Source organism: Scyliorhinus canicula, chromosome 9 (genome assembly GCF_902713615.1).
Source record: "Scyliorhinus canicula chromosome 9, sScyCan1.1, whole genome shotgun sequence".
NCBI lineage: Eukaryota > Metazoa > Chordata > Chondrichthyes > Carcharhiniformes > Scyliorhinidae > Scyliorhinus > Scyliorhinus canicula.
The window spans coordinates 172268055-172286547 of record NC_052154.1 but is presented as its reverse complement, the minus strand read 5'-3'; the positions used below and the strand labels follow the sequence as shown (position 1 = coordinate 172286547).

General features: G+C 47.6%; 1 protein-coding gene across 6 annotated transcripts in view; it reads right to left on the bottom strand.

The window, feature by feature from the left end:
- Positions 1–12297, bottom strand: part of ppp6r3 (protein phosphatase 6, regulatory subunit 3) — a 152694-nt gene extending 140397 nt beyond the window's left edge. For 4 of the 6 annotated variants that reach the window (XM_038808204.1, XM_038808205.1, XM_038808210.1 and 1 more), the window contains exon 1: positions 12038–12296. The gene's annotated coding sequence lies outside the window, so the exon portion shown is untranslated. Of the gene's footprint in view, positions 1–12037 lie in introns of all 6 variants that reach the window. The other 2 variants (XM_038808206.1, XM_038808207.1) reach the window with 1 other exon arrangement.
- Positions 12298–18493: the final 6196 nt, after the last annotated feature.

Genomic DNA, 18493 nt, shown 5'->3' with positions numbered 1-18493 from the left:
AGAGCAGAGTCTCACTCTATGCGAATAAACCTGCTCTTCTACCTCTCTGACCCCCAAAGTAACATGGAGAGGATCATGAAGCTCCTGAAAGAGTTTGGAGTCTTCTCGGGCTACAAACTCAACCTGAAAAGTGAAATCTTCCCAGTGAACCCACAAGGGAGGGCTGAGCTGGAGGTACTGTCGTTTAAACAAGATGAAGGGGTTCCACTTCCTGTTCCGATCCAAACTAATCTACATCCCCAAAGCCTTTTTTAACACAATAGATAAAATGATCATGGTGTTTGTGTGAGAGGGGGAGGGTGAACCCAAGGATCCCCAAAGGATCCTGCAGAGAAAGAGAAGCATGGGAGGCCTGGTCCTCCCAAACCTGTAATACTACCACTGGGCAGCCACAGCAGAAAGAGTGAAGGGATGGGGAAGGCAGCCGGAAACAGAATGGGTAAGGATAGAGGAGAATCTCTGCATGGGAAGTCCCTCCGAGCCCTTGGCACAGCAACACTCCCAACCCCACCATCCAAGCACTCTACAGGCCCAGTGGTAATAGCCACTCTCCGGACATGGAACCAGCTACGGCAGCACTTCGGCCTGACCGAAATGTCCACCATGGCCCCATCTGCAACAACCACATGTTTGCTTCAACCACGGTGGATGCCACCTTTAAGAGGTGGAGACAGGACAGGGGGGATGACACTGATGGTTAGGGACTTCTACATGACAAACTAGCGATGTTAGACAGGTTGCAACTGCCCAACATTTACAAGTCAAAAGCTTCCTCCGCAAGGAGACAACATCATACCCAGGGATGCCGAGACACTCAATGATAGAGGAACTGCTTGGGCGCAGGCGACCTAGGAAGGGGGAACTGCAGGAACCTATATGGGCAACTGTTAGAAAAAGCATGTGCCCCGCTAGATAAGACACAGGAAAAATGGGAGGAAGAACTAGGGATAGAAATAGAGTAAGGATTCTGGAGCGAAGCACTTAACAGGGCAAACTCCACATCTACATGTGCAAGGCTAAGTTTGATGCAGCTGAAAGTGGTGGACAGAGCAGACCTAACCAGAACCCAAATGAGCAGGTTCTTCACGGAGGTGGACAAATGCGAGGTGCCTGGGAGGCCTGGCAAATGTTCTGAGCATAATCCAGACTTGTCGGGTTCTGGACAGAGGCAACGTCCAGGTTATGAAGATGAAGGTAGAGCCAAGCCCAAAACTTGCAGTCTTCAGGGTATCAGACCAGCCAGACCTTGATCTGGAGGTTGGGGGGTTAGGGTCGACGTCCTTGAAGAATCCTGCTCGACTAGCAATCAGCAGCACCACCCAAAGCTGCTGTCTGTCTGACCGACCTGTCGGAATTTCTCCAATTTGAGAAAATCAAATTTGCCCTCTGGGCGTCAGAAGAGGGCTTCCACAAAATTGAGCCACAGAGATCGTAAATTAATGGGAAGGGGAGGGAGGGAGTGGGGGCAAAAGCCCATAAAAAAGACTGAAACATAAGGGGCATACCTGCAGATGACAGGCTCGATGGCAAACAGAGAACCAGAGGGGCTGTTTAGCTCACTGGGCTAATCGCTGGCTTTGAAAGCAGACTAAGGCAAGCCAGCAGCACGGTTCAATTCCCGTAACAGCCTCCCCGAACAGGCGCCGGAATGTGGCGACTAGGGGCTTTTCACAGTAACTTCATTTGAAGCCTACTCGTGACAATAAGCGATTTTCATTTTCATGTAAGGAAATATACTCTAGGGTCAACACTAGGTAGGGCAATCGAGGCAGATTGGCCAAATGGGTGGCACAGTAGTTAGCATAGTTGCTTCACAGCTCCAGGGTCCCAGGTTTGATTCATAGCTTGGGTCGCTTGTCTGTGCAGAGTCTGCACATTCTCCCCGTGTCTGCGTGGGTTTACTCTGGGTGCTCTGGTTTCCTCCTAAATCCAAAAATGTGCAGGTGAGGTGGATTGGCCATGATAAATTTCCTTTAGTGTCCAAAAAGGTTAGGTGGGGTTACAGGGATATGGTGGAGGTATGGGCTTGGGTAGGGTGCTCTTTCCAAGACCCGGTGCAGATTTGATGGGCCCGATGGCCTCTTTCTGCACTGTAAATTCTATGATTCTATGAAATGGGACCCACAACCACAGAGGGGGCAAAACATGTAGATATAAATATGTACTGTGATCCCCGTTTGTGTTTTGCTTTTCTTGCTCTTTGGTCATCTCTCTTTTGTAATTTTAACTCCACCTTGGTGGCTTTTATTTGATATTATACACAATTATCTCACTTGTAATTTAACTTACGAACTGAAATGTGTAACATAAAAATGTGAAAACCAAAAAAGTAGACAAAGTGGAAGTGGAATGTAGGAACTACCATGGAATCGCACCACTCTCCATCGCCGGGAAGATCATTGCCCTAATATCACTAATCCCCTTCTCCCAATCTCTGAAGAAAATCTTTCCAGAAAGCCGGTGTGGCTCTGACCAAACAGTGGAACAGCAGGCATGGTTTTCATTGCTCGGCAATGTCAGGATCAACATCAACCACCCTACATGGCCTTCATCGATCTGACCAAGGCTTTTGACTCAGTCAATCACAAGTGCTATGCATCAAAATCCTCCAACTCTTCCATGACAAGATGTCGGCAAGTCATTACCGCCGAAAATAAGACGGAAACCTTAGAGATCAAGACTGGAGTCAAGCAGCACCCGCCCCACCCTTTCCTGCATCCTTATCGCTACTATCCTTCACCTAGTCAAGAGAAAGCTTCCCAGAGGTACAGACATTGTCTACAGAATGGACCGAAAATATTTCAACGTCAATCGGTTAAAATCCAAGAAGAAAGCGACACAGACATTGTTGAGGGAACTTCAGTACGCAGCTGGCATTGCTATCTCCACTCTCTGAACAGAGAGATTCCGAGCCATGCTTGACAACTTCGCGGAAGCATACCAAAGAAATCGGTCTCAGCCTCAACCTCAAGTGCTTTACCAATCCACCCCAGGGCAAGATCCAGTCTCCCCCTCAAGACCAACAGAGAAACCCTACCAAACATGGAACATTTCCCATACCCGAGGACCACCTTTCCTCTTAAGACTAACATTGATGCAGGGATCCAACACTTAACGAACTACATTCCACCATCAACAACGAAGAGACAAATCACCCCGAAGTCCTGACAATCACGGCTGGAGACTTCAACCAGGCCAACTTCAGGAAGGTTCTACCCAAACTCCATCAACATATGTCCTGCCCACCAGAGGTGCAAACATGCTGGACCACTGCTACACGAGCATCAAAGGTGCCTACCGCTCCATTCCCTGACCACACTTTGGCAAATCCAACCACAAGTTGGTATTCCTACTACCAGCTTACAAACAGCAACTCAAGTGTGTTGAGCCAGTCAAGAAAACTGCAGTGCTGGTCTGAGGAATCTGAGGTCATCCTCCGCAACTGCTTGGAGTCTGTGGACTGGTCCATATTCAAGGCCTCGGCAGCTAACCTGGACAAGTATGCAGTAAGTCGAGGATTAGGTACCAAAGAAGACAATAAGGGTGTTCCCCAATCAGAAACCCTGGCTCAACCAAAGGGTTCACTCCCTGCTGAAGTTCCAGACGGAGGCGTTCAAGTCTGACAACCCTGACCTATATAAGAAATCCATAGAAAGCCATCAGGGATGCAAAAAGACATACCACATCAAACTAGAGCCCCAGGCCAACGACACTAATCCACAACGACTATGGCAGGGCCTACACAAGATCACAGGCTACAAAGCAATTCCAGGCGGAATATCTGGGGCTGGAACATCCCTACCTGATGATTTGAACAAGTTCTATGCCCGCTTTGAACAGTCAGCCAATGCATCAGTGCCAGCCGCCCCAACAGCCATACCCACTATTACAGCTTCAGAGGTAAGAGCTGCCTTCTTGAAAGTGAACCTGTGGAGTCCCTGGGCGTGCCCTCAAGAGCCTACGCATGCCAGCTGGCGGGTGTATGTGCAGATATCTTCAACACCTGACTCCTCCGCTCGGAGATCCCCACCTCCTTCAAGAAGACCACCATAATACCAGCATCTAAAGAAGAACGAGGTAGCCTGCCTCAATGACTACCGACCAGTGGCCCTGAGGTCTGTTATCATGAAATGCTTTGAGCGGCTAGTCATGAGACGGATCAACGCCAGCCTCCCAGACCATCTCGTTCCACTGCAGTTTGCCTATCACCGCAACCGTCCACAGCAGATGCTATCTCCCTGGCTCTACAATCAACACTTCGACAACAAGGAGACCTACGTAAGACTGCTATTCATAGACTACAGCTCCGCCTTCAACACCAGTATCCCGACAAGACTAATAACCAAACTCTGCAATCTTGGACTTGACCCCTCCCTGTGCAGCTGGATCCTGGACGTCCTCACCAAGGGACCGCAATCTGTCAGGATAGGTAACAGCACCTCCACCACAATAGTCCTCAACACCAGGGTCCCGCAAGATATGTGCTCAGTCCTCTGCTGTACTCCCTATACACATATGACTGTGTGGCAAGATTCAACTCCAACTCAATCTCCAAGTTTGCAGATGATACGATTGTGGTGGACCGTATCTCAAACGACGACGAATCAGGCTACAGAAGGGAGATAAATCACTTGGTTCCACGGTGTACTGAAAACAACCTCTCTCTAAATGTCAGAAAGACCAAGGAAGTGGTCATCGACTTCAAGAAGCGTAGCACGACACACGCTCCCATCTGCATCAATAGCTCCAAAGTGGAGATGCTCTGTCCAAGATCGCAAGAAACTGCAGAGTGTGGTGAACTCAGCCCAACGCATCACACAAGCTTGCCACCCTCACATTGATTCTGTATACGCCTCCCGCTGCCTCAGGAAGGCAGACAGCATTATCAGAGATCCCTCCCACCCAGACATTGCCTTCTTCCAGACCCTTCCATCAGGCAGAAGGTACAGAAGTCTGAAGACCCGCACATCCAGACATAGGAACAGTTTCTTCCCCACAGCTGCAAGACTCAACAACCCCCCCCGGACTGATCTGTTCCCTGTAAGAACACTATTCACACCTTGTACTGCTTTTTTTGGCCCCTTGTTCTGTACTGTAACCAATCACAGTTTTTCGATGTACCATTTGTCAATGTGCTCTGTTGATTATTCTTTTTGTTTACTATGTACGGACTGTGTACATTCCCTCGGCTGCAGAAAAATACTTTACACTGTACTTCACTGTGGCGAGTGCTTCCTTCAGATGCCTAAGAACAAGAGTATTTCCAGGCCGACACCAAGACCCTCGTGTACAAGGGGGTCATCCTCCCAACTCTTCTAGACGGTTCAGAGACATGGACTGCTTATAGATGCCACCTCAAGGTATAATCAACGCTGTCTGAGACAGATTCTCTGCATCAGCTGGGAGGTCAGGCATCCTCGAAGGAGCCAAGAGCACCAGCATTATGGCCATGATCATCGAAAATCAACTCTGCTGGGCTGGCCATGCGAGTAGGATGTCAGAGTCTCGACTGTCAAAACAAATCTTCTTTGCCCAGCTCAAGGAAGACTTCCGAACAAGAGAAGGACAAGAGCTTCAAAGACTGGGTGACACTTTCATAAAGGGCTACCGCTATGAGTGTCCATACCAATGCCTCAAGTTACTTTCAATTGAACGGGGGTATGAGGTAGGAGTATCCATTATCCCCGCTGCGGTTTGCTTCAACAATTGAGCCGCTGGTCATTGCACTTCGATCATCTTCCAAGTGGAGGCGGAGAGCGCGGAAAGGGAGTATGGGGTGTCCCTGTATGCGGGCCATTTGCTGTTGTACATTGCAGATCCTCTCTCCAATGTGGGGGAGATGATGGAGATGCTCAGGAGGTTTGGTTCCTTCTCTGTGTACATTAAACCTTGGCAAAAGTGAATTCCTTCCAGTGAACACCCTGGGAGAGGAGTTAATTTAGGCAGGCTATTGTTTTGTCTGGCCAGGACTAGTTACCTGTGTCTGGGAAGTCAGGTGGCTCATGATTGGACCTCACACCATAAACTTAACTTGGCCAATCTGGTTGATGGGGTGATTTAAAGAGGTGGGATGCCCTTCCTTTGACTTTAGCAGGAAGAGTCCATGCAGTGAAAATGAATACTCCGCAAAGATCTTTGTTCCAGTGTCTCTGTCTTTCTTTGGTAAGGTCAATAAATTAATATCTACTTTTATTTGGGCAAGCAAGATCCATGGGTGCATAGGGCAGAGGAATGGAGAGTCGGGGGTGGGGGGTTTGGCATTACCTAATCTGCTATGCTATTACTGGGCAGCAAACATTAATAAAATATGGGGGGTGGTTTAAGAATCCGGACTCTATTTGGAATGGATTGAGGAGGTTCCTTGTACAACAGGATCGAGCTTCAGATCTCATGTTACCGTCCAGCTACCATTCTCTCTGGTAAGATTTTCGTCGAGCCCTGTGGTAATAGCCTCTGAGAATTTGGAACAAATTTAGGTAGCATTTTAAATTAGGCACTATGTCGCTGTCGACGCCACTCTGTAGGAACCATAGGTTTATGCTGCCTAGTCTGGATTCAATGTTCAGGACATGGGGGAGGCGGGGGGTTAGAGAGGTTTAGAGACTTGTTTTTGGAGAGTAGGGTTGAAGAGACTTCAGAGAAGTTCCAACTTCCGAAAGAGAATGTATTTAAATATCTGCAAATGCACAATTTGTGTGTAAAGCGCTTCCCTCGTTTCCCCTGGTGCCAGCACCTTCACTTATGGATAGTGGCTCCGTCTTGGGATGAGCTAGGGGAGATCTCAGGCATTTATGGGAAGATGTTGGCGATGGAGAAGACTTCTTTGGAAGTAGTAAAGAGGAAGTGGGAGGACAAGTTGGGGGTCATCTTTGGGGGGATATATGTGGAGCGAAGCTCTTCATAGGGTCAAAGCCACCTCCTCTTGTGCGATGTTAAGTTTAATACAGTTTAAAGTGGTGCATGGGGCACACTTGACTCAGGAGTGTCTTAGTGGGTTCCTCCCAAGGTGCAAGATAGGCGCAAGAGATGTTCTGAGGGGCCAGCAAACTATCCGCACATGTTTTGCTGATTTTTGGGGCTTGTTTTTCAAAACAATATCAGGATACACGAGGTTAAGGTGATGCCGCGTCCAGTGGTTGCCAACTTTAGAGTTGCTGCAGGAGGGGAAGAAGGTAGATGTCTTATTCTTCGCCTCACTAATAACTCAAGAGACCAGTCTTACTTGGGTGGGGGTCCCCAGAACTGCTTACGGCTTTGTAAGGGAACCTAGTGGATTTTCTGAGAAATGGAGAAGATAAAGTGTACTATGAGAAGGTCGGTAGATTGGTTTTACTTAAGATGGCAGCCGTTCATTATCTTTTTTAAGGAACTGGTTACCGTCAGCTGTTGGAAGGCATGGATAGTCAGTTCAGTAGAGCTGTCTTTAGGGAGGGGATGCAGGGGGGGGGGGGGGGGGGGGGGTGTTTAGGAGAGGTTAATCTTGGTCCGGGCCTGGGTTAGGTTGGATGGGGTTGTGTTGGGGACATTTTATTTTTATAATAATGAAAAATTTGTTTGAATGGTTTGAATATTGTGTTCTAAATGAAAATGTTGGAATTGAATTTTTTTTAATAGAAATTTAAGATTAATTTTTCCAATTAAGGGGCAATTTAGCATGGCAAATCCACCTACCCTGCACAACTTTGGGTTGTGGGGACGAAACCCACGCAAACACGGGGAGAATGTGCAAACTCCACACGATCAGTGACCCAGAGCCGGGATAGAACCTACGAACTGGGCGCCATGCTAACCACCACCAAGGGCGCCGCCCTTGAATTAAAAATTAAAATATTTTTAAAAAATAAATGCAACATAGAGACCAATCATCACATCTGGATTCACAATTAGCTAGATGGCTAGTAGATAACTTACAACATGATCCCTTTTTTAACCTCCCTCGAACCCGAGGACAGCAGAGTGGGGATTTGGAAAGGCTACCCCGTTCAACTAATTCACAAAAAACATTTTCACTCAAATGGAAAATTCTATTAGGAAGTTAATTTTCACTAATATTGCTAAGGATGGAGGTGAGAATGTGATGGTGGTTTGGCAATAAAATGGCAATACAGATCAATGGGCTTCCACTTCAAATTATGCAAAATATTCAATGTTATTTTTTTAAGTACCTAGTTCTACTTGAACCTCATTTCCAATCCTAGAGAACGAGCATTTTTGGTTCGCACAGATATTCAAGGTTCAATCCGCCAAAATCAATGAGAAAAATATTTTAAATAATGCCATTTAGTAGTGGGAACACAGTATTTTTCCTGGTTTTGATGCTGAGAATTAAATTAATGTGCAATGTAATGACAGGGGAACGACTACGCCATTGTTGGCAGCTAAAGAACTCAAGACATTCAGACAAGCGAAATAACCATCTTCACAAGAGAGAGCGAAAGTGTGTGAGAGAGAAAGCGGTAGGGAGAGAGTGAGAGAGAGAGAGTGAGAGAGAGAGAGTGAGAGAGAGAGTGAGAGAGAGAGTGTGAGAGAGAGAGTGAGAGAGAGAGTGTGAGAGAGAGAGAGAGAGAGAGAGAGAGAGAGTGAGAGTGAGAGTGAGAGTGAGAGTGAGAGTGAGAGTGAGAGTGAGAGAGAGAGAGAGAGAGAGAAAGAAAGAGAGAAAGAGTGAGAGAGTGAGAGAGAGAGTGTGAGAGAGAGAGAGAGAGAAAGAGAGAGAGAGAGAAAGAGAAAGAGAAAGAGAGAGAGAGAAAGAAAGAGAGAGAGAGAGAGAGAGACAGAGAGAGCGCGCGTGTGTGTGAGCGACAGAAAGGTCCTGATTGCTATCCAGTGAAGTCTGAAATGCTCAAATGTTGACGAGCAAGGTCTTGATCCGGCTCAGCTGTGGCACACCAAGTGGAATAGCCCTACAACTGTTGGCATCAACATTCACATCTGACCACAGCACCCTAGCATTATCAAGTGACTTGAAACTGTACCTCAGCATCAACTTCTGACAGGGGAAAAAGGAAACAGAACGATGAAACATGGCTCGCTTTGTTGTTCTTTCAACAATGCACTCCATATTGATGAAATAACAGATTTTAGAACCTATGATATGACAGCCACAGTTTCTAAATCACTTCGATTCATCCTACCTTGATGTTATAATTCAGTTGAAAGTTAAGTCAGGTCATAAACAAGGTAACACATTCATAATCAGTGCTACAGTTGGACAACAGAAGCTAAAATTCTATTTCATTAAATATTAAAACAAGTGAATTAAATTATTTGGAAATCCGAACAACTGAATTTAAAGTGCTTTGTACATTAAGTTTTAAAACAATCCTATGGTGTTCAGCATGTGCACATGCAGTAAGTAGCAAGACATCAGAAATTAAACATTACAAACAATTATCAAACTCCAACTTCTAAGCAAAAAAAAATTAAGCTTATTTCCTTAAAAAAAATTAAACAAATATAGAAATAAAGCGAGACAGTTTTGAAATATCTATTATTTTAGACGCACATAAGCTCTTTCCGAACCAAGATAGGGCACAGTGATTTCCAACAATAAGGCTCCAAGTTCAACGGTCAGTGAGCCAATCGACTAATTTGATTGCAACCAATCCACAGTTTAGAGTTGGAATCTCTGTGAAACAAATCATGATGAAACTATGGAACAGAAGAATCAGAATATCATACCAGACAAAAGGGAACATCCCACATAAAGGCTTGCAGGCAAACTGAAAATTATTCCAGATCAACAATTAAAACGCATAAATTCACAGACAGGTAACATCTTCTTGTATATATTGTAGAGTAGCATAAGCAGGTACAGAAAACAGAATTCAGTCAAGTCAGCTCCAGAAAAAAACAGAAGGATGAGCAACTGGACTCTGAAGAAATTAAATAAGCTCACATGTTCGTTTTTCCATTAGGTTTTGTAGATTTTTTTGTAAAAATATGAACTTCCGAACATTAAGTTTAATTATGAAGCAAGATCCGATACTCCACTTTCATAGTTGACTATAGCAGTAGTGTAAAACAAATTCACTCAAGTCTGATCCACTTTCAATACCTCTCCCACTAGTGTTACTAAAGAGTATTAATCGGGCATGACAGTGACGCGTGCTTTAGCCCTGCTGCCTCACGGCACCGAGGTCCCAGGTTCGATCCCGGCTCTGGGTCACTGTCGGTGTGGAGTTTGCACATTCTCCCAGTGTTTGCGTGGGTTTTGCCCCCACAACCCAAAGATGTGCAGTCTAGGGGGAGTGGCCACGCTAAATTGCCTTCTAATTGGAAAAAGAGAATTGGGTACTCTAAATTTATTCAAAAAAATAGAGTATTAATTATAATTTCAATTATATCATTCAGGTTATAGTGACTGCTCAGGTTCCAAAGTACACACCAAATAATTTTGACATTCTGATCACAATTTAAAAGGTGGTTATAGCAGATGAATTAGTTTGAGTCTGCACGGCCTTTGGAAAGAGCATCCTACTTAGGGCAGCACGGTAGCATTGTGGATAGCACAATCGCTTCACAGCTCCAGGGTCCCAGGTTCGATTCCGGCTTGGGTCACTGTCTGTGCGGAGTCTGAACATCCTCCCCGTGTGTGGGTGGGTTTCCTCCGGGTGCTCCGGTTTCCCCCCACAGTCCAAAGATGTGCAGGTTAGGTGGATTGGCCATGATAAATTGCCCTTAGTGTCCAAAATTGCCCTTAGTGTTGGGTGGGGTTACTGGGTTATGAGGATAGGGTGGAGGTGTTGACCTTGGGTAGAGTGCTCTTTCCAAGAGCCGGTGCAGACTCGATGGGCCGAATGGCCTCCTTCTGCACTGTAAATTCTATGGTTACCTATGGTTAAGCCCACACCTCAACCCTCTCCCCATAACCCAGTAACCCCACTTGGACACCAAGGGCACTTTAGCATGGCCAATCCACCTAACCTGCACATCTTTGGACTATGGGAGGAAACCCACACAGACACAGGGAGATCACACAGTAACAGTCACCTGAGGCTGGAATTGAATTTAGGTCGGTGGAGTTATGAGGCAGCTGTGCTAACCCACTTTGCCACCTACATCCTAGGAAAATAACCTGTCAGATTATTTATTACTTGTGGAGTGAGGAATGGGGGGGGGGGGGGGGGGGGGGGGGGAGAAGAGTTGGAAAGTCAAACTGCAGTAAACTAATGGAAACATAACCCAACACACATGCTTCTGAACCAGGTCCACCTTCAGGAGGAAACCCATTTTTGAAAATACACACACACAGGGAGTGGATACGACCTGGAATGTACGGCTGAGAGGGTGGTGGAGACGGATTAAATCATGATTTTCGAAAGGGAATTGGATAAACATTTCTCAAAAGGTCATCATTCCATTCAAAATTCTGAACTGTAAAAGATCAGCATGACACAGCAAATCCAGATCAACCCATAATGTAATTTCCTATGACGTGCAATTCACACCAGCGCACACCTAAAGTTGGTGAGAAAATGACAATTCCCTAAAGTGCAAAACTATGTTGTGCCAGGAAAGCAGAAGAGATTCAAACCACGCCGACCGGCTGCAACTTACAACAAAGTGAAACAAAAGAAAAAACACGGCTGCACCACAATTAAAGGGTATTTATTCAAATAAAAGTAGCTGTTCGGATGTAAAATTTCGTGCGGTGCCAAACCTTACATACTGTTGCCACAAGAACAGACGGTGTTTTGACAACCTGAACCTTCCCTCTGAAAACTTAGAAATGCATCAATCTTGTCACTTCCCGACTTGTGAATCAAAAGAGGCTCATCAAAGATGCTTTCCACAGACACAAAAAACAGGTAAATGTTGTTTCTAAGGCAGCTCCTGCTTACTGGGTTCTCAATAGAAAAGCTAGGGGGAGGGGGGGGGGGGGAAACATGAGCAGGACAACAACAACCTCATCTCTGCCAGTTACCAGGGGCTAAAATACACAGGAACAGGGCCCGGCCCGCAGGACACAAACTCCCTCCTTCGTTATCTGTGAAATAAAATACAGTCAGAGAGGATAAAAAGATATATTGATACGTACCCAGCGGTTTCATAAAATCTATTGTGCGCAGTTATCAAAGTGGGAGAGGGTAGTTGTTGCGAATAACGCAAAGGGGAGGCGGCGATTTAAAGCATTTACTTTTGGTTTTAAAAATATGGATATGTGTACGGCCGAAAGCTCGGCGGGAAAGAGCAGCAACAAGCCCGACTTTCCAAGATGGCGTCTCCGCCTGTGCGGGCTCCAGCCTTCGAACCGACAGATGCGGCTTGTTTTGACAATCCCGGCAACCTCTGCGCCGAGCCCGTCAATCATCCCGCGGCCTCGCCCTCCCGGTCGCAACCAGACAGTACGTCACACCCCCCGCCCCTTCCCCGAAGCCCGTCAATCGCCACGGCCCCGCCCTCCCGTTCGGAACGAGATTTCACGTCACCAGACACCCATGGAGAGACCAATCAACGAGGGAGGATCGGCCCACTGACGTTCACCGGCCTCTGGAAGGAAATGAGGCGGGCCTATCCAATCGGAGCGCGCGCTGAGCCGCCGCCCGCTCCTCCTCCCTGCGACCCAGCCCCTCCCCACCCCGCGGTCCCGCCCCCCATGTTCCCGCCACCTCCCCCGGCCACACCCCTCCCCACGTGGACCCTCCCCTTCCCCCGCGACCCTACCGGCTTCATGCCGTAAATTACTGTCCCGCTGACTGATTAGCAGGGGAAACGCTCCTCTGCTCCCTGCTAACGGGGGGGGGGGGGGGGGGGGCGCGCACTTTTACCGATCCCACAAAGCACACAGCCATGCCACCGCGCAGCTCCACGATTCGGAGATGCTAACCTGGCTAGACTAATGAAAGTTGCAGAGTCAAGATGAGACACCGGAGGGCCAGCCACAGGGCCGCCAGTGCCGCTTGGGAGGCAGGGGTCACCAACTTGGGGAGTGTGATGAGGACAGCCACACTGTGCAGCAAGAAGCTCAGTGACCTCCACCAGGCTGCATGGGTGAGTTGGCACCATCATGCCTGCTACCACCCGGGCTCCCCTAACAACCCTGTGCCTGCCCCCCACTCCCCCAGCACAATGCTGCCATGTGCCCCAGCACACCCTGGCATCCACCAGTACATCCCACCAATGACCAGATGGGGGTGGCTGAGGACTGATCACCCACTGACATTGAGCTTAGACTGCCGCAGAGGCGAGTATCTCCCCCCACCCCCCACCGTCAATAACTTGTCACACGTGAGTTGTTCATGCCAGCATGGTGATCTTTTCCTCTCAATGACCACACATCCATTTTCCTGCAGGATCGGATCCCGGCGGTGCCAGGAAGCAGGAGCACCCCCCCCGCTTCCCAAGAGAACACCGTGGAGGAGAGCTCCGAAGATGCCACCGTCATCGCGTCACGGCTGTTATCCCCACCCTTTACCTGGGTGGCGTGAGTGGACAGACTTCTGGGGTACAATCTGGTGAGCACCGCACAGTTGCAGATGCACATCAGGTGGAGGCAGGAACTTCCAGGGGAGACAACAGTCGGAGGTCTGTTGGATCCCAGGACTCAGCTGAGTCCTAGTCAGATGTCGGGCCTCTGGACAAGGCTATCCCAGAGTTGATGCAGTGGATGGGGGCGGCCGTGAGACTCGGAGGGAGATGTCAGCGACACTCCAGTGAGTCCTTAGTCAATTGGAGAAGTCCCAAAGGCTAGAGCTGCAGGAGATAGCACCAGCAATGTGTGGCACTGAGGCCAACACTGTCAGGTGGTAAGCGCATTGGAGAAACTGTACAATGTAAAGTACAATGTCAGAACTCAGAGTGGTGGTGTCCAAGGCGTGGCTCAGTCAGTGATAGCCATGGCTGAGCTCCTTGACAGAATGTCCAAGTCATTGGGGGACGTGTCTCAGACGCGGGTGGACCTTTCCGAGGTGCTATGGAGCATAGACAGTCTCCGGTGGGCATTGCCAAGGCACTATAGTGCATGTCCCAGTCTCATGTGGGCATTGCTGAGGCGCTTTTGAGCATGTTCTAATCACTGAGGACCATGACACAGATGCAGATGGACATTGGCTAAATCTGCAGAGCATGGGTCGCTCACAGAGGAGTATCGCTGAGGGCATTGACACCATGGTGCAGACATTGGGGAGCCACCAGGGCTGGCAATGGCTGTTCACGCAGGCGCAGCTGCAGCTCAATCCAGCTGCCCCTCCATCCTGTGGTGACGGGGCCCACAATATCATCTATAATGTGATATGTGTGAGGAATTGGAGAGGGTGTGAGACCGATAAACAGCTATGGCTTCCAACCCGGGACCCTCTGATCCCCCAGGCGTTCCTCCATCCTCAACCCCCAGGGTGCCATCCAACCCGCCTTGCACGTGCACCCCCGGCAGTGATGCTAGGCAGTAATACCTGCCGGTGACATGGCATGTATACCCACGGGGATCCACTTGGGCGCTGTGAGGTGCACACATTAGTAGAATTGCTAGTGGACGAGGGTGAGGGTCTCCCTGGTCCTCTGGGCGTGCCGGCACACGCCAACTGTCTTCTACCCTCTGGCTGGTCCCGAAGGTCCTACCCCGAAGGCTCATCCTCCAGCACTGCGATGTCTGTGTGGGTTGTTTAGCAAACTACCTAAAGTAAACTAGTAAACTAACGGGTAGCACGGTAGCACAGTGGTTAGCACTGTGGCCTCACATTGCCAGGGTCCCAGGTTCAATTCCCGGCTGAGTCTCTGTCTGTGCGGAGTCTGCACATTCTCCCCGTGTCTGCGTGGGTTTCCTCCCACAAGTCCCGAAAGACGTTCTGTTAGGTAATTTGGACATTCTGAATTCTCCCTCCGTGTACCTGAACAGGCATCGGAATCTGGCGATTAGGGACTTTTCACAGTAACTTAATTTCAATGTCAGCCTACTTATGACAATAAAGATTATTATTATAAATTTGGGTCTTGTAACAGGTTGCATTTGTAAACCTTTTGCACCTTGAGAATCATATCTGTCAATAGTTTTCGAATCCTATGTAATTGTTTTTATTAAAGTGCCGAATCAGGAGACCAAATGGTAAAGTTATCCAATTAGTCCCATTCCCCATTCTTCCACTGAGATAGATCCTGTTGATTCAAGATAAGTGACAAGAGCAGATCAAAAGGTTCTAAATTAAAGAAAGCTGCGAGGAGCATACTTGAAGTGAAGCGGGATTGAGAAAAACCCTGAAGGTCCAAGCAGATAGCCGAAGGATGGTGACTACTGCAGGCCTTTTGGCGCACTGATGCTTGGCATGACTGAGGATCAGAAATTGTGCTTGGGAGGTAAAGTGTATTCTTGAGATCCAAGGGAAAGGAATCTTGGAAGATGAGATTGAAAATCTAGAGATGGATCCTTTTTGAAGCTTTCAAACGTTTGGAGAGAATTCCAGGGTGTGTTCTTCAATGGTGGAGATGGGAACGTCTGCAAGGAATACAGAGTTTCAGTCAGACCAGTTGGCTCATGGTGGCACAAGCGTCTGGGTGGGTCGTTGAGAAATCCATAGAATCTGCTTTGGTCGCATCTGTAATTTACTTTGGAGTGTGATGTTCCCCACAGTTTGTCAGTTGGTTCAACTGTACCGCATACTTACCCTGAATACTAGAGTATAAGATAGATATGGTAAATTGTTTTATCTTTCCTAATTTGTACATGTCTAAAGATATAGCTGGGGTGATGGAATAGTCAATATTTGCATCATATTATAGTGTTTGTATTGCGATCTTTCCAACCCTTTGGTCTGGTGTATTATTGTTCATTTTTCTTGTTTAATAAATGTTTTATTCTTTGTTAAAAGTTCATCAGCAGACTCTTGTGAATTTGTTCAGTAAGTTTCCTCCACGGTTTCAAAAAAAATGTTAGGATCTATCAACCCAGGTTCCCCACTAGAATCTGACTTATCCAGCAGTAACATTAGCTGGGATTGTAGCACCAAGTTGACAGGAATTTTCCTCTGTCCCTGGCCTAACACCACCATCATGATTTCCACGCTCTCCGGAATCTCACCTCTGTCCCGAAAGATCTAGACCTGTCTCCCTTCACTTGGTGTATGCAACAAGATGGTTCCAATAACACCTTTTTATACCTGATCAGACATTTCACACCACCTTAGCGCATGTTGGAAATGGCTATGCTCAATAACATTGTACTGGTTAATTGCAGCGGGTCTGGCCATTGGGTACATTGCCTTAAACTTCAGGATATATTCTTTATCTTAATGCCTTAACAAGCATCCCATTCATCAGACTGAGACTGAACCAGTCAAGGCCAGTGTGTTCTTGATAAGCCAATACTGGATAGTGTAAATTTCTTACAGCTTCTGTTACAGCACTTTCAAATTTCAAAATGAAATCCTAACATAGGAATATTTTAGAAAATACACAAATAATCTGTTTCTTATCTATTTGATTAATTGCTAATCCTTCAATTACAAAGTAATTGAGGTACTTCTTTCTAATTTTAAAAAATAAATTTAGAGTACTCAATTCATTTTTTCCAATTAAGGGGCAATTTAGCATGGCCAATCCACCTACTCTGCATATCTTTGGGTTGTGGGGACGAAACCCACACAAACACGGAGAGAATGTGCAAACTCCACATGGGCAGTGACCCAGAGCCAGGATCGAACCTGGGAACTTGGTGCCGTGAGGCAGCAGTGCGATCCACTGCACCACCGTGCTGCCCACTTCCTTCTAATATAATCATCTGTTGCCAGTCGATGGCTATTTCACGGTGCTATAAGGTTAGCTTGTGGTAAACGCTTAGCAACATCAACATGGCTGCAATTGTTCCTCAGTGTAGTGCCCTGGGCCCAGCCATCTTCAGCTGCTTCATCAGTGGCCTGCCTTCCATCATACGTTCAGAGATATGAATGTTCATTGATGATTGCAGAGGGGTCAGTGTAATTTACAACTCCTCAGACACTGAAGCAATCGATGTCCAAATGCAGCAAGACTTGGACAACATTTAGGCTTGGACTGATAATGGCAATAACATTCAATCTACACAAGTGCCAGGCAATTACCATCTCCAATAAGAGACAATCTAACCATCTCACCTTGTCATTCAATTGCATTAGCAGCTCCGAGTACTATTCTGCGGCTTACCATTGACCAGAAATGTAACTGGATTTTCCATTTAAATACTGCGGCTACAAGAGCATATCGGAGGCTGAAAATTCTGGAATGAATAATTCACCTCCTAACTCCCCAAAACCTGTTCACTATCTAAAAGGAAAGGTCAGGAGTGCGATGAAATATTCTCCACTTGCCTGGATAAATACAGCTCCAAAAACACTCAAGAAATTCAACTCCATACAGAACAAAGCAGACCACTTGATTAGCACCCTAGCCTACACCTCATTTACTCTCAACTACCAGCGCATTGCAGTAACAGTATGTACCATCTACAAGGTGCACTGCAGCAACTCAAAAATGTTGGTTCGACAGCACCTTCTAAAACCGGCATTCTACCACCTGGAAAAACAATGGCAACAGACATATGAGAACCTCACCACCTGAAAGTTCCTAACCAAGTTATACACCACCTTGATTTGGAACTATATCACTGCTCCTTCCTTGGCAAACCGGGACAAACCTGTTCCTAAGCACAGTGGGCGAGATTCTCCCATATGGGGAGAAATCGTAAGGCTGGCGTCAAACCCGGGCGGGTTTGACGCCAGCCCCCCCCTTCCCGACCGGGAACCGATTCTGGTCCCCGGTCGGGGCTAGCAGCCCGACGCCGTAAGCTCCGGCATCACGGGCTTAACGAATTTCGTTAAGCCCGCTTGCCGGAGTTAGCGCCGGCTGACGCGTCATATGACGCCAGCCGCGCATGCGCAGATTGGAAGACTCCAACCCGTGATATGCGCGGGGCGGGTTGCCCCTCAGCCGCCCCGCGAATGGATACTGCGGGGCGGCGGAAGGAGAAATAGTGCGCGGGCACCGGGCCCGCTGCCCGCGATCGGTGCCCACCGATCGCGGGCCCATGGCACCCTTGGCACGGCCGTGGTACTGCCGTGCCAATCGGTGCCATGGTTATAAAATGCGAGTGTTTACGGCCGTTTTTACGAACGGCCAGACCAGGTGTGTTTGCCGTTCGTAAAAACAGCCGTAAAGGGCTGGGAACTCGGCCCATCTATCAGCTGTGAATCGCTGCCGGCCGTAAAAAAACGGCGGCAGCGATTCGTGTCGGGAGTTGGGCGTGGGGGGGGAGAATAGCGGGAGGGCGTCGGAACAGCGTGGCCATAAAATTTTACGAGCCACGCTATTCTCCGCACCGTCGGGAGTGCGGAGAATCTCGCCCTGTGTATCTACACTAAATGGGCTGCAGCAGTTCAAGAAGGTGACTCACTGCTACCTTCTCAAGGGCAAATAGGGATGGGCAATAAATGCTGAATTTGTTACCTGTGTTTCCATTGCATTAGTAATTTTTTTTTAAAACCTTCAAAGCTTGACATCCTTCCTAAAGTGTGTTGCTGAAAACACGCCA